We start from the raw sequence: 15,619 nt of genomic DNA, 5'->3' as shown, positions 1-15,619 counted from the left end.
AGTTATAGCCATTTTAGCAAACTTGGCCACACGACCTTCCAACGTTTTGGGGTCCCCTCGCCAGGGTGAATGGAAATTTCCGGTTTTTTTGGATCATTATTGACAGTCAGACTCCAGGGAATCTTTCTGTACTGCTCCGGGTCGGACTGGGCCAAATGCCTAGCGCTGGTTTGCAAAAGTAGGTTTTCGACGAAATCCAAAATAGCCGAAAATTTCGTTAGTGCGACGAGCGAATCCGAGGCCTGCCTCTCGTCCGGCTCGAGCCAAGGATTCCGATGACACGAGGCACGTGGCTCTGCGACAAACCGTTTGGGAGTTACGAGCGATGCCGTACTCTCCAACGCTGCAGCGCCACCGCCCGGCCGATCGGGGCGAGGCTCGGTGACGTTGCGGGCGGGGGTGGGTACTGCCGTCCCCCGACGTTTCAGGGCTCTGCGACCGCCCGCGGCCGAGGTGGCCGCCGCTGTTTCCGGCTTCCTCCCCGCCGCCTCACAACGGCATCGCTTCTCGGCCTTTTGGCTAAGATCTAGTGTCTGGTCAAACGGCAGTGACAGCGATCGCCTCTTGCGGGACCTTTCGGGCCTGTGTGTGGCTTGTCACTCATCGCCCCTATCCTTCAGGAGGTAAAGGACAAGCAGCTTTTTACCTGGCGACGACCCGTTCTCTCGGGGAATCTTCTTGTTTTAAGGTAAGGTCTTTTTACTTATTTATTGTTGTATTTATTGTGTTTTTAGAGCTGTGGGTGCCTCCAACATGTCGGCTGCTCGTGCCGGCGTGAGGAGGCACCACAGCGTGCGTTTTAACTTTAAGAAAAAAGAGGATGGTACTCTCCTGTCTATGTCCAGGTTGGACTTTTCTAGGAAGTACATCCAACAGCTACTGGAATTTAAGGCGGTTGATATTAATTGTTTGATGACTCTGCCCCAGAATCGTGGATTTGATGTAAGTTTTGCATCTGCTTCTTTGCTGAACACTTTCTGGTCTCGGTTTGAAATATGTAAAGCCAATTTCTCCATGTTCACGGTGGAAAAACTGACTGACAATTCACTGAAAGTGGTGATTGTTAGGATGTTTAATGAAACTGTGAGTGGGGAGGACATAGCAGTGTGGTTGGCAAGATATTGCTCTGTTCGAGGACAACCAGTCAAGGTTTTAGATGAGGATGGCATCTGGAGCTGTGCGTGGAGAGTGCCCATCAAACAATGGGCAGATCCCAACAGCTACCATGGCCTGAGTCACATACCTTCTATGATTGTGTTGGGTGAGAACAGAGGCTACATTCACTATCAAGGGATGCCCAAGCTTTGTCGCAAGTGTGGCAAACTTGGACATCTTGCTGAGGCATGTCAGGAAGTAGTGTGCAGGAAGTGCAGAGAAATTGGGCACACTTTTGAAGAGTGTCAAAATGGCAGAAAGTGCAACCTCTGTGGTGAATTAACCCATCTCTACAGAGTTTGCCCTAAGAGTTTTGCCAACAAACTGAAAGGCAACAAAATGGCCGCCCCACCGGAACAGCAAACTAACGAGGAGGCGGGTCCTGAGGTTTTGGCGGGAGATTCAAATCTCCCGCCAACCTCAGGGATTGGACAGGAAGGAGGAAGTGGGGCGGCCACAGGGGCGGAGTCAAACGAACAGAGGGAGGAAGCCACTCCCCAACAAGAGGAAAATGGAGGCGAAATGGAGGAGGAAGAGGAGGAAACGGCTTCCTCCCTAAAAACCGTCTCGGAGGCTAGTAGTGGGAGTGAAAACGATTGTTCACTCCCAAGTGCTCAAGTGCAAAAGAGACCTGCGGGATCTCCTCTGTTTGAAACAGAGGAGAAAAAAGCTAGGGCAGCACAACAACTTGATAGTTCTGATTCAGAAGATCAAGAACGTATGTGGCCCCTAGAGTCCCCTAATGAGGTGTCTTTTTTGCACTTCAAGCTAAAAACATCGTCACCAAAGGAGCTACAAGAGGGTCTCTCTGTAGCACCTGAGGGGTCGAGCACTTTCTCTCTTGATCCCAGTTCTTCTGGGAAAAAGAAAGGGAAAGTGAAACAAAGCATAATATGATTTTAATTGTATTTTTGTAGTCTTTTGTATTGTTTCTTTTAAAATGTCTTATACCGCCCTTTTAACCATACTGCTCATGGCTCTCACCATCTCCACAATTAATGTGAGAAGTGTGAAGAGCAATGTAAGAGCACAGAGCATTTTATCCTACCTAAAAATTTTAAAGTCAGATGTGTTTTTATTACAAGAATGTGGTTTGCCTTTTTTATCAACTTACAGGAAATGGGAAGAAATGTGGACCCTAAGGCCTTCCATTTGGAGTGGGTCCAATTTTAACAAAAATGACGGTGTTGCCATTTTAATAAACAATCCCAATATCTTGGTGAAGGGCAGCACTGTGGTGAGGGATGGGCGGGCAATTTTAGCAAATCTGACTTTTTTTAGGTAAGGATTTTAATGTTTTAAACGTGTATGGTTTTACAGAGAAAAACGACAGGTATGAGCTTTTAGAAGACCTGCAACCCCACATGCTAGGGAGGGCTCCCCTAGTGGTAGCAGGGGATTTTAATTGTGTTTTATCTAAAACAGACAGGAAGAGGGTAGGTGATGATTTTAAGGTTGATAAGACATCGGTTTTATTACAGAGTTTAGTCCGAGATTTTAGGTTAGTTGACCGTTTTAAAAAAATGCATCAAAGAGAGGAGGGCTTCACCTGGTTCAGTGGTGATGGCACCAAAGCCTCTCGAATCGACTACCTTTTTACGAGAGACTGCCCGCCAACTGATGCTACATTGACCCCCCTCTTCTTTTCCGATCACATAATGCTGTCGTGCACTCTTTCACTCCCCACTGGTGTGACTATAGGTGGAGGGCTGTGGAAGCTGAACTGCTCCCTTTTAGAAGATAGGGAGCAGTTCAGCCAATGGCAGACCCTCCAAGACTTTTATGATTCACGAGCACAGTGGTGGGAAATGGTGAAGGAACGGACGAGACAGTATTTTAAGAAAATAGGTAGGGAAAAAAAGAAAAGGCGAACACGGCGCATGATGGGGCTGCAAAAACGACTACAGAGGTATTTTAATCTTTTAAACAATGGTTTTGATTTTAATGAAGATATTAAAAAAGTTAAGGAAGAGATGTCAGTTTTATCCGAAGTAGAAAGTAAAAGTGTTATTTTAAGGAGCAGGGAAAAGGAGATAGAAGAAGGCGAAAAGTGTACCAGGTACTTTTTTAAAAAGATCATTTCACGGGGTGGGGCAATTACTGTTTTAAAAAGTCAAGGGAGGGAGTTTTGCACTAATCAGGACATTTTAAAGGAAACTGAATCTTTTTATCAAAATCCATATAATGAAAAAGAGGTACATGCCAATACAGTAGAAGAGGTCTTAAATTTTTTAGAAAGGAAAGTTGACAGTCAATGCACTATTTTATCCCAAGATTTTACCATTTTAGAAATGCAGATAGCTCTTAAAAGTTTTAAACGAGGAAAGTCCCCTGGAGTGGATGGACTTCCTCTAGAGTTTTATCTGACATTTTGGGATATTTTAGCACAGGACTTACTGACCGTTTTTAAAGAATTTGAGACTCTCGACAGACTTCCCGACAGCTTTAGAATAGGGATAGTTTCACTTTTACATAAAAAAGGGGACAAGACTGACTTACGGAACTGGCGACCAATTACGCTTTTAAACTTTGATTGCAAACTTTTTAGCAAAATTTTATCAATGCGTATGTCGACCGTTTTAAAGGACGTTATCCACCCGGATCAAGCATGTGCTGTGCCCGGGAGGAAGATCACGGACAGCCTGATACTGATCAGAGACGCCATCTGTTACGCGAGAGACAGAAATATTCGGCTAGTAGTCCTAAAGTTAGATTTTGAAAAAGCATTCGACCGAATCTCGCACCAGTTCCTTTTTAAGGTACTGGAAAAAATGGGGTTTCCAGGGAGGTTTATAGCCTGGGTGGGACTGCTATACAGCCATCTGGTCAGCAGAATTGTAGTTAATGGGCATTTATCCAAAAATGTGAATATCCACAGCGGCGTCCGACAGGGGTGCCCTTTATCTCCTCTCCTGTATGTGGTTTGTATTGAGCCACTGGCACAGATCTTGAGAAGGGACAAATGGATTAAAGGACTGGACCTACCTGGGACAGGAGGACTGACGGCGACCTGTGTTTTATACATGGACGACGTAACTCTTTTATCCACGGACGTTTTATCTATACGAAGAGCAATGGACTTGACTGACTAGTACGGTCGGGCCTCGGGCGCTAAGCTTAACAGGAACAAGTCCGAGGCCCAGCTCTTCGGGCCGTTGGGAGAAGTGGACACAGGTGGACTTGATTTGGCTTTTAAAAACAATGATTTTAAAATTTTAGGAGTGAAATTCGACAGAGAGGGTGGAGGACGGGGAAACTGGACGGACATTTTAGGGAAAGTTAGGCAAAGACTAGGGTTTTGGGGACTACGACAGTTGACTTTTGAGGGTAAGGTTTTAATCTTTAAATCTGTGATTTTACCTCTCATTTTACTTGTCTCTTCTGTTTTTAGCCCACCACGAAAATTCCTGGTGAAGTTGGAGAGGGCGGTGTTTTACTTCCTGTGGGAGCGCCTAAAGAGAGACGTAATTAAGAAGAGGACAGAAAACGGAGGAAAAGGCCTCCCAGACCCCCACCTGTTTTTAGGCAGTCGTTTTATCGCACTTCATATTCAATATGCAGTGACTATCTAAGAACATTAAAGATTTTACCTGTCGATTTAAAAACCCCAGTGTCTTTTAATTTGCCTAAAGAGTACTGTTTTATCAAGAAATTTTTAAAGAAGTTTGTTTTAGAGAATCAAGATGTCACCATTTTAACTAACCACAAGCATCTTATCTCTCTTGTGCAGGACCGGGAACCGGTGAGTCCAGTTCCAGGCCTCACATTACTTGAGGCCAAAGAAGTTTGGAGGAATGCCTCTCACCCCGCTCTCCAGAACAGGCACAAAGACTTGTCGTGGATGGTGGCTCATAAGATCCTCCCGGTCAGGGCGGTTATGCACTCCAGAGGCATGGCCAATAATCCGACATGCCCACGGTCCGGATGCAACTCCCCGGAGACCGTGCGGCATCTGCTCTGGGAGTGCGGCGCTGCGCGGGCCCTGTGGGCCAAGACCGGCCCCCTGTATTTCCCGTGCCTACCAGCAGGTGGGGCCCAGATAGGGTACCAGCTCGCCATCCTTGGGGTGGGCCAGGGCTTGAAGGATTTGACAGCACAGGACTTTACCTCGCTCTGGCTCACCCTTAATGTCATCAAGGATGCCATCTGGGCCACCAGAAATCTGCTGGTGGGGAAGCGCGTTACGGTGCCCCTCCATGCATGCGAGCTAAAGGTAACATCAATGCTGCAGGGGTACCGGGCGACGATATTCGGACGAGGGGGCCGGGGTCGCACGGAAGGGGTCCCGGCCGTCACCGACCCGGGCCGCCCGTAGATGCACCCTCACCACTCTGGCTACGGGAACAGCGGGCCAGCGGGCCAGCGGGCCAGCGGGCCGGAGGAGAGGGGATCTCCGCTGAGCCCAGGAAATAACACCTCACTGGCCTGTTCTGGGGAGTGGGGTGATGACTTTCTTGATAAGGACTCACCACCGGTTTTGCACAAGAGATGACTTTTAAGGACTTTTAATTGGTGTTTTTATTGTGTTTTATTGCATAAGATGCTTGTGGTTTTTTTAAATCTGTATTTTATTTTTTAACACTCACACCTTTTAACACACACAACGATATGGACTTTTAAAACAAGCAAACACAATGGTTTTAAAAGCATATTCTGTTTTTATCCAAAGTGTATTTTCCTTTTAAACCATATGTATTTATTCTATTTATTCATGCTTGTTTTTAAAAATGGGTATTAAAAGAAAAATGTATGTGTGAAATAATTGTTTGAAAATGGTGACAATAAAACATTTTCCTACCCGGGGGCTGCATATTAAATTGATTTTTGGATCAGGGAGCTGGAGCCGGGGCTTGCTCCGTCCACTCCATGCATCGGCCTGGTATTGCAGTGTCTCCAGGAACGGTGCGCTTTTCCCATTTTTGTGTCTAATAGCAGAGCTGGTGACGTCGGGTTCAAAGCCGTGCTTCCCGTTTCTTGAGGTCTCCCCACCCGGCACGCCCATCTGAGATCTTGGAGTCTTCTGATAATGAGGTGGGGTAAAAACTCTGGGCTAATAAATAGAGTACAAGAACGCTCAAACGACGTGATGTTACACACTCCTGTGCAGCGGGTGGCGCCACGCACCTAAAAGTTGTTTGCGATCTGCCATTAAGCAAGAGAAGATGAAGACGCTTGGCAGTTTGCAGGCTTGGTCAACGCAGGGCACCCGCCCTTCCTCTGCTTGGGATGGGGGTCACCGTTGATAAGGATGGTAGACAGGGAAGCGGTTCCTCTGACAGGCGGCCTAAAGCTTCATACTTACCTGGCAGGGGAGACACCATGATCAAGAAGGTGGTTCACCCAGGGCGAGGCTCGTCCATTGCACTCCGGCCGTGCTGACCCCTGCGAATTCCCCAAATGTGGGAATCTCGACTGCATAATTTATGGTAGTGGGGGACTGCGTTCGCGCTCTCCCCTGGATTTGTTGGTTTGAAAAGGCAGATGTTTTAGTTGGGTTTTTGTCTCTTTTTTCGTTTGTTTGTTTGTTTGTTTTGTTGTGGTTTGGTCTTTATCTCTTTTTTTTCCTGGATGGTCAATGGTTTAGAGAGTTGTTCAGAGTGAGGATTAGAATTATTTGATGATTAATTGTTTGATGACTCTGCCCCAGAATCGTGGATTTGATGTAAGTTTTGCATCTGCTTCTTTGCTGAACACTTTCTGGTCTCGGTTTGAAATATGTAAAGCCAATTTCTCCATGTTCACAGTGGAAAAACTGACTGACAATTCACTGAAAGTGGTGATTGTTAGGATGTTTAATGAAACTGTGAGTGGGGAGGACATAGCAGTGTGGTTGGCAAGATATTGCTCTGTTCGAGGACAACCAGTCAAGGTTTTAGATGAGGATGGCATCTGGAGAGTGGAGAGTGCCCATCAAACAATGGGCAGATCCCAACAGCTACCATGGCCTGAGTCACATACCTTCTATGATTGTGTTGGGTGAGAACAGAGGCTACATTCACTATCAAGGGATGCCCAAGCTTTGTCGCAAGTGTGGCAAACTTGGACATCTTGCTGAGGCATGTCAGGAAGTAGTGTGCAGGAAGTGCAGAGAAATTGGGCACACTTTTGAAGAGTGTCAAAATGGCAGAAAGTGTGAAGAAGTGTGCTGTTGAAAATCAGGCAGATGAGATAATGTTGCGCTTGATGGGCAGAGCGGGGGACATTGTGAGAATCAGTTTAAGAAGTGACACATCTCTTGATGTCAGAAGTGACCCCGACGTAATCTACTAAATTCTGCTGAAATATTTTAGTGTCGCACCATCATGCCTTCCTTTGGCAGACGTTTATTCAACTCTGCCCAAACCTGGTGAGTCTGCGGTAGATTATTGGATCAGGGTCAATAAAGCAGCAGATCTAGCAAATGAAGGCCTGCGTAGACAGGGACGTGCTATGGATAATATCAGTGAAGAGGTGGCCCACATGTTTGTAAAATATTGCCCTGATCCTGTACTGTCTGGTCTTTTTAAGCACAAACCGATCCGTGAATGGACTGCGAAAGAGGTGCAAGGGAGGTTGGATGAGTATCAGAGAGAACAACGCTCTTCTTTGACCTCTGCTAGTTCTTTCAGCAAGAGAAATGTTGACGTTGCACTAACTGATAAGCTTTTACCGATGTCTCATCTGCAGGAAACTGGTGCTGGCTTTGTAAACTATGTGAGTCCTTCTCCTGTGTCTAATGCCATGCAGGACCAGTCGCGCAGTGCTTGCTGTCTGGATCGAGCAGTTCCTAAGTCAGATGAAACTGTTCTGAACCGTATGATGGGTATGCTGGAGCAGGTGATGGAAAGGGTGCAGCAGGGTACCAATATCCAGCCTGAGAGGAATGTGAATTATAGGTACAGAGGTAGAGGAAGGAGCTGCAGTGTTTGCGGTAATACTGCACATTCCACTAAGTCACATTGCCTCAAAGACAGGTTATGTTTTGGTTGTTTTTCGCCGGGACATGCTCATTCAGCCTGTCCACAGTCTCAGTCGGGAAACTGACCAACCTGTATATGGTGGGAGGCTGTACAGGTTTGGATAGCAACTCCCAAAATGATATTCCAAATGCTGAAAAAATTTTCATGTCTGCAAAACAGTCTGGTTGTGGTGAAAATCTAGTGTTTCAAAACACAAATGTTGTCAGCAGTCGTACAGTCACGCTTGAGCTGGAGATTTACGGTTGCAAAATGTTGGTACCCACCTTAGTTGTCAGTGGGCAGCATGATGACTTTATTGTTGGTACAAACGTCATCAAACATATCATACAATGTTCTAAGCAGTGTGAATTGTTTTGGAAGACTGTTTCGACATCTAATGTTTGTAATGACCCTACGTCAGAGGCTTACCTCTCTATGCTTGCAGGTTTGAATCGTTGGAGGGGTGACAGGGTGCCTGACAAAATCGGCACAGTGAGATGTAATTCGGCAATCTCTCTCGAGCCTGGTCGTGAGTACCTTGTGTGGGGCAGGTTACCGAAGCACGTAGAAGTGTCTCCAGGTAGTGCGGTGTTGACGGAGCCTACAAGTTCGCGGTCGGCACCGAGAGGCATTCTTGTGGCTAGGCTTGTCACACACTTATGGGGAGACAGGTGGGTTCCATTGAAGTTCATTAATACATGGAACAAACCTGTTATGTTGAGACGTAATGCCAAGATAGCTGACCTGTTTCCAGGTATTGCGCTCGAAGACTTGGATGATGGGAACATGTTTTCTCATATGCAGCAGACTCAGCCAGTGGATAGTGGCTCTATTGATCTGAGGTCTGTTGTTGAAAAACTAAGGTCAGTTGGTCTAGAAGGGCTTGATCTAGATTCCTGTGATGTGTCTGATCATTGTAGACAGAAGTTGGCCGATATAGTCATGCAGTACAAGGATATATTTTCACGCCATCATTTGGATTGTGGAAATGCGACTGGATTTGTCCATAGGATCCATCTTTTAGACACAAAACCGACTTCCGTACCGACGTGTAGCTCCCAGTGATTATCAGGTGCTGCGTCGTGTGTTGAGTGAAATGGAGGAAAAGGAGATTATTCGCAAATCAGCTAGTGAGTTTGCGTCTCCTTTAGTTCTTGTTTGGAAAAAAAATGGAGACTTGCGGGTATGTACGGATTTTCGGTGGTTAAATAAAAGGACACTGAAAGATGCACATTCACTTCCCCACCAGGCCGATTTTTAGCTGCGTTAGGGGGGAATTCACTCTTCAGTACGATGGACCTGACAATCGGCTTTTACAATATGCCGTTACATGAGGATGACCGAAAGTACTCTGCCTTTACAACACCTATGGGCTTATATGAGTACAATCGGCTTCCTCAGGGGCTATGTAATAGTCCAGGAAGTTTCATGCGCATGATGACAAGTATTTTTGGGGACCAAAACTTCCTGAGCTTGTTATGTTACTTGGATGATTTGATCGTTTTTGGACAAGACGAAACGACAGCATTAGACCGTCTTAAGATGGTATTCGATCGATTGAGAACACACAATCTAAAACTTGCTCCCAAGAAATGTAACTTCCTCAGGAGGTCTGTGCAATTCCTGGGACATGTGATTGATGAGTCTGGTGTGTCCACAGATCCAAGTAAGGTTGAGAGTATATCCAAAATGACCAGCTTGGATCTGATGGAACCTGATGGAGTCACACCGTCCCAGAAACGCATAAGGTCCTTCCTTGGGATGGTCAACTATTATCAGCATTTCGTACCTAACTACTCAACTGTGGCAAAACCCCTTTTTAATCTTTTGAAAGGTCAAATGAAGAAGAATAAAAGAGGTCACACAAATAAACGTAATTGTGCGTTGAAGAAATTGACTGTAGCTGATTGGACACCTGAGGCACGGCTGGCATTTGAAAATCTTAAGACAGCCATGGTTGAAGCAGTTGTACTGGCTCACCCCGACTTCAGCCGCCCGTTTGTTCTTTCAACTGATGCTTCCTCAGATGGCATTGGAGCTGTTCTGTCTCAGGTGCAGGCAGGTGACACCAGAGCTAGACCCATAGCATTTGCCAGTAAGTCGCTTTCTCCGTCTCAGCGTAATTAGCCGGCACATCGCTTAGAGTTTTTAGCATTGAAATGGGCGGTTTGTGAAAAATTCAGCCATTGGCTGAAGGGACATGATTTTACGATATGGACCGATAATAACCCGCTCACGCATATCCTGTCTAAACCTAAGCTTTACTGTTGTGAGCAGCGTTGGGTTGCCAAACTTGCGGCATACAATTTTGACATCAGATATGTACCAGGCTCACAGAATGTTGTGGCTGACGCTTTAAGTAGGGTTCCGTTTGTGAGATCTAATATTGCCTCTAGACTGTTGAGTGAATCATATGACAAACTTTTGTCTGACGTACAGGAAGTTTCAGTTGGTTCAGTTCAGAATGCTTTTCGGTGGTCTTGTGGGTCTGAAGGAAAGCTGAGCGCTCCTAGTAGTGAGCTTTTGCACAGTAATCCCATGAGTGTTGCATGGGCCTCCTTGGATAAGGAGAGTGTGATGGCTGTGCTTGATTCACAAAGAGCATGGGAAGATGGGGCAAGACTTCGGGGTATATCTGTTCTGGATCATCTTCCCCAAATGGTTTCTGAGCCAGAGATGCAACTAACCTATTCCGAGCGTGATCTGCGTGAGAAACAGCTCTCTGATAGTGTGCTGTCGAGAGTTATTCATTATGTGGAGCGACATCGCAGACCAAGCAGGCGTGAAAGAGCAAAGGAATCTGTCAAGGTGCTTAGATACCTTAAGCATTGGGAGAAGTTTGTTGTGAGAAATGGGATTCTCTACCGGGTCTCCCATGATCCGTTGTCTAAGGGAAAGCGTTTCCAATACGTTGTCCCTCAGTCGCTTCAGTTAGAGGTGTTAAGGGGCATTCATGACCAAGCGGGCCATCAGGGGCAGTCCAGAAGTTTAGGACTTGCGAGACGTCGTTTCTTTTGGTTGAGTCTTGACAGGGATGTTAGAGAGTACGTACGGCACTGTCAAAGGTGCGTTGTCAGTAAAACCGCTGAGCCTGAGGGTCGAGCTCCCTTAGAAAATATTGTGACCAGTAGACCATTACAGTTGGTGTGCATTGACTTTTGGTCTGCTGAAGATCATAATAATAAGTCGGTTGATGTCTTAGTGATCACTGATCACTTTACCCGATTGGCACAAGCATTCCAATGTAAAGATCAATCTGCTAAACAGGTGGCTCGTGTTTTGTGGGATAAATACTTCTGTGCGTTTGGATTTCCTGAACGCATACACAGTGATCAGGGAGCAAGTTTTGAGGGCCAGCTGATTAGTGAGCTTCTTCGGGTGTCCGGGGTACAAAAATCGCACACAACTCCCTACCACCCTATGGGGAATGGGAGTGTGGAGCGGTTTAACAGGACCCTAGGGAGTATGATTCGCGTTTTAGCCCCTGAAGCAAAGCGTAATTGGCCAAGACAACTGCAATCCTTGCAATCTTGTACAACTGTACTGTTCATGAGACTACAGGCTATGCACCATTTTATCTCATGTTCGGTAGAGTTCCGCGCCTTCCAGTAGACGTTGTTTTTCGCTCTGTTCTGGAGGATCACACTGTGACTTGCTACGATAAGTATGTGGCTTCTCTTTTGAAAGATTTAGGGGAAGCCTTGTCGATAGCTCAAGCGCATGCTGCGAAGGAACAGTACAGACATACAGTGCTCTATAACAGGAGGGTTAAGGGTCAGGACATTGATATCGGTGATCGTGTACTTCTGGCAAACAAGGGAGGAAGAGGCAAGCGAAAGCTAGCTGACAAATGGATGTCTGCTGTTTTTCTTGTGGTGGATAGGAATATTGACACTCACATTTTTAAGATAAGGGACATGAGCACTGGTCACGAAAAGGTAGTGCATCGCAACCTTTTGCTTCCTGTGAACTTTTTGCCTTTGGACAGAGCAGAGTATGCAGCATCCGACAGAGTTTCTTCTTCGACTGATTCATGTGAAAAACCCAATGAGTCCTTGACAAGTTTGGTTGTTGATGGTTCAAAATCCGAGTTGCGTGTCAAAGATGGTGGGCTAGCACAGTCATATGGGACTTCAGTGTCTGCAAAACCTGATGATGGGTTATCTCTCTATGCCAATGTTTCAAGCGCTAAAGCAGACAGTTGTGACCGAACGTCTGACTGGGTTTCGGGGTTGCCAAATGGATGTTCTGAGTTGGGATCAGCTACGTCTTTGAGCAATGTGTCCATGAGTGCGAAAACTGAACAGTCTGATAATGTGAGTGTTACTGGGACTTCTGACGTAGAAGCTGTGAGTCTTGCTCATTCGGTAATTTCAAATCGTTCAGCTGATATTTCCAAAGTTGATGACGACAATGGGTCAGTTTCTGATTCTGGGACGTTTGTTGTACACAGGTCTCGTTTTGGACGCCTACTCAAACCCGTGAATAGACTCTTGTACACCATGTCTGGACAAAATGTTGCGTCAATGCAGAATCACAGAATTCAGACAGTTTGAATGTTTTATTTTTATTTGTTTGAATGCTTTGTTGCTCAGCATATTGTAAACATTCAATACTCAAGATTTGTCTTTGTTTTATTTGATGTATTTTCTTTCTATGACGTGCTTCAATCCGTTTTTTTGCTTACCATATGCCTTTAATAGAGTAAAATAAGATGTATATGGGCATCTTACTGCCAGATGTTGGTCCGAGAGACTGGCGCTCCTCTCTTACCACTTCATCTTTTCAGATAACTTTGTGTTTGGCTTACCAGTGGGTATCTCTATGTGTAAACAGTATATGCAAATGTATGAGAGGATGTATTCTTTCTGTACTACTGCTGCCTTAATTCAGAAGATTTCAGTGGGGGTGAGTGTAACAGAGTTAGAATTGTTGTTGTGAATCCTCCTGAATTCAATGGCAGCTATTAATTCAATGTTGTAAGGGTGCCCTCTTGTGGTTTGTTTTTGGAGCTGCAGACAAGAATGTTTAGTTTGATTGAAGATGACGCAACACAGCAGTTGCAAAGAGAAAAGCACGCTGTGGGTACGTATTTTCATGCTCCGTCTCAATTTGGCGATCTTATTGTGAATAATACAAAATAAGTGGTGATTTCATGCTATTTTGTTTATTATTTGGATTCAGTTATTATTTTGAGCATTTAATCCAAGTAGCAATGTATATTTTAATAGTTATATGGCCTTTTGTAAACTTCCGTTGGATGGTGCTCTCGTTATCAAGGCCATGAGGTTAATTTTGACTTGTATTTTATTCAGATGCCTAATGTCTGCAGCGAAACACCACTAAAGGGATGTTATTTCACCCTTTCAGGTATGTTTTTATATAGTTTTCTGTTTATTACGAACGTTGTTTCATACAAATTGTGGTCGCGTGTTGCGATACTGCTGTTGGTTTATATGTAAATTTATGTTGATGTACATTAGCAATGCAACGAGCAGTTGCAAAGAGAAAAGCACGCTGTGGATGCCTAATGTCTGCAGCGAAACACCACTAAAGGGATGTTATTTCACCCTTTCAGTAAAATCAAGAGTCAACGAAAACGCTGTGTCCTGGTCTTTATTGGGGGGAATTGAGATCGCTGATTCCTGATCGTATGGTCGGGTTCGCCAAATCACAGTGCAGAAGAAAGAGTAAAAAAAACAAGACCCGTGACACATGTGGCCCCTAGAGTCCCCAAATGAGGTGTCCTTTTTGCACTTCAAGCTAAGAACATCGTCAACAAAGGACCTACAAGACGGTCTCTCTGTAACACCTGAGGTGTCGAGCATTTTCCTGCCTGATCCCAGTTCCTCTGGGAAAAGGAAAGGGAAAATGAAACAAGACATAACATGATTTTAATTGTGCCTTTGTAGTCTTTTAATGTTTTTTTTCTTTTTATCTCATATCTTTTTAACCACACTGCTCATGGCCCTCACCATCTCTACCATCAATGTAAGAAGTGTGAGGTCCACTCTCAGAGCACAGAGCATTTTGTCCTTTTTAAAAACTTTTAAGTCAGATTTGTTTTTATTGCAAGAGTGTTCTCTGCCCTTTTTAACCAGGTACAAGAAGTTGGAGGTAGAGGTCTGCGCGGGACTGCTTTTCTAGTCCCGCTCCCGCCCGCTCCCGCGAGGTTTTATTCCGCACCCACCCGCTCCCGCTATATATTCAGGCTTTGTTCACCCGCTGCCCGCTTAGAATAATTTTCTTCCCGACCCGACCGTTCCCGCTAAATTTAGTTCTCGTTTCCAGAATCTCACATTTAACCATTAGGAAACAATACCGGGTATATAAAACTTTTTTCGCAATACATCCATTATATTTCCATTTTCCACTTTTAAGACGTGGCTATTATAGCCCTTCATTTCAGCCAGTCATAGATCAAATGCGTTCTAAAATGATATTTCAGACATTAAATGGTGATAAAAAATGCAGTGCTGGTGGAAACACCAGACCAGGCTACCATGACTACCATGAACATGATCAAGAGCGGCTCGGACGGTCCTGTCTGCAGCATTGAGCGCATCTTCAGGGTTACGCGTTCAAGTGCACGCAATAGGATAAAGCTTGCCACAAAGCACCGGCAAAAATAATTACCATGACTGTGAAATATAGTAAGGAGATATTTTAATAATTTATAAACTGTTTTCTGAGTCAGTGATGATGAAGTTAACGATGCTCATTGCTCCTCATCCATCTCCTCATTGGACGCGTCTTTAAAGAAAAATGCATCTTTACAGATTAGCTACATAATAAAAGAGTTTTTGTTTTCGATTTGTTTTATTTCGTTAAGTACTAATTTAAAGCTTTCTACAAATATATTTATCATGTCTGACAAAAACAAAACAAAACAAAAAAACGGTTAATTAGTTTATACCTAAAAAGCGTTTTGGTTTTCACTCTCTGGAAATGCGCCTAATAGCGAACATTATTATTAGGCTATTATTTCAATATTATTTAAATCTATAGATTTTATTTTAGCCAATTCGTGATTTGAGAAGGCAAATTCAAACATAGAGTAGGTCAATTTACTGTCTCCCGCCGCCGCTTGAGTTACTTTAAGAAACTAAAAGCTTACATTTAACGAACAAAAAAATGCTCCAAACGTTTTTTTTTCCTTAATTAACTTAATAAAAAAGAAACAAAATTATAACCACTTTGTCATTTCAAAACTGAACTATTTTAATTGCCATAACAGTAGTATAAGTTGTTTTAGCAAAGGGGAAAAAAGATGGGCTCGGGTCAGGAGTTAACAACCACACTGTTTGCGAAAAATCAGTCAGCATAACCTTATGAAGATTTTGGCAGTCCAAACATGGCTTTGCGCTCTGGAGTAATGTGATAAACTGATAAACAGTTGCCCACAGAAAAAACACCAGTAGTACCCTCACTTTCCGCGCCTATGAGACATTGCCAGTAAAATGCATGATTCTGAAAGCACCGGTCCATGAGTGTATAGCGAGTGCATAACAGTTTTGAGCGCAGAA

General features: G+C 44.6%; 1 non-coding gene and 1 pseudogene across 1 annotated transcript; both read left to right on the top strand.

Moving 5' to 3' along the window:
* Positions 1-5,945: 5,945 nt before the first annotated feature.
* On the top strand, positions 5,946-6,068 carry LOC141347336 (U2 spliceosomal RNA; annotated as a pseudogene).
* A 381-nt stretch (positions 6,069-6,449) lies between these two features.
* On the top strand, positions 6,450-6,613 carry LOC141346877 (U1 spliceosomal RNA). Its single transcript, XR_012357265.1, has one exon. It is a non-coding gene; the product is annotated as a U1 spliceosomal RNA (small nuclear RNA).
* Positions 6,614-15,619: the final 9,006 nt, after the last annotated feature.

Source organism: Garra rufa, chromosome 1 (assembly GCF_049309525.1).
Source record: "Garra rufa chromosome 1, GarRuf1.0, whole genome shotgun sequence".
Taxonomy (NCBI): domain Eukaryota; kingdom Metazoa; phylum Chordata; class Actinopteri; order Cypriniformes; family Cyprinidae; genus Garra; species Garra rufa.
This window is presented reverse-complemented; position numbering and strand designations above follow the sequence as displayed.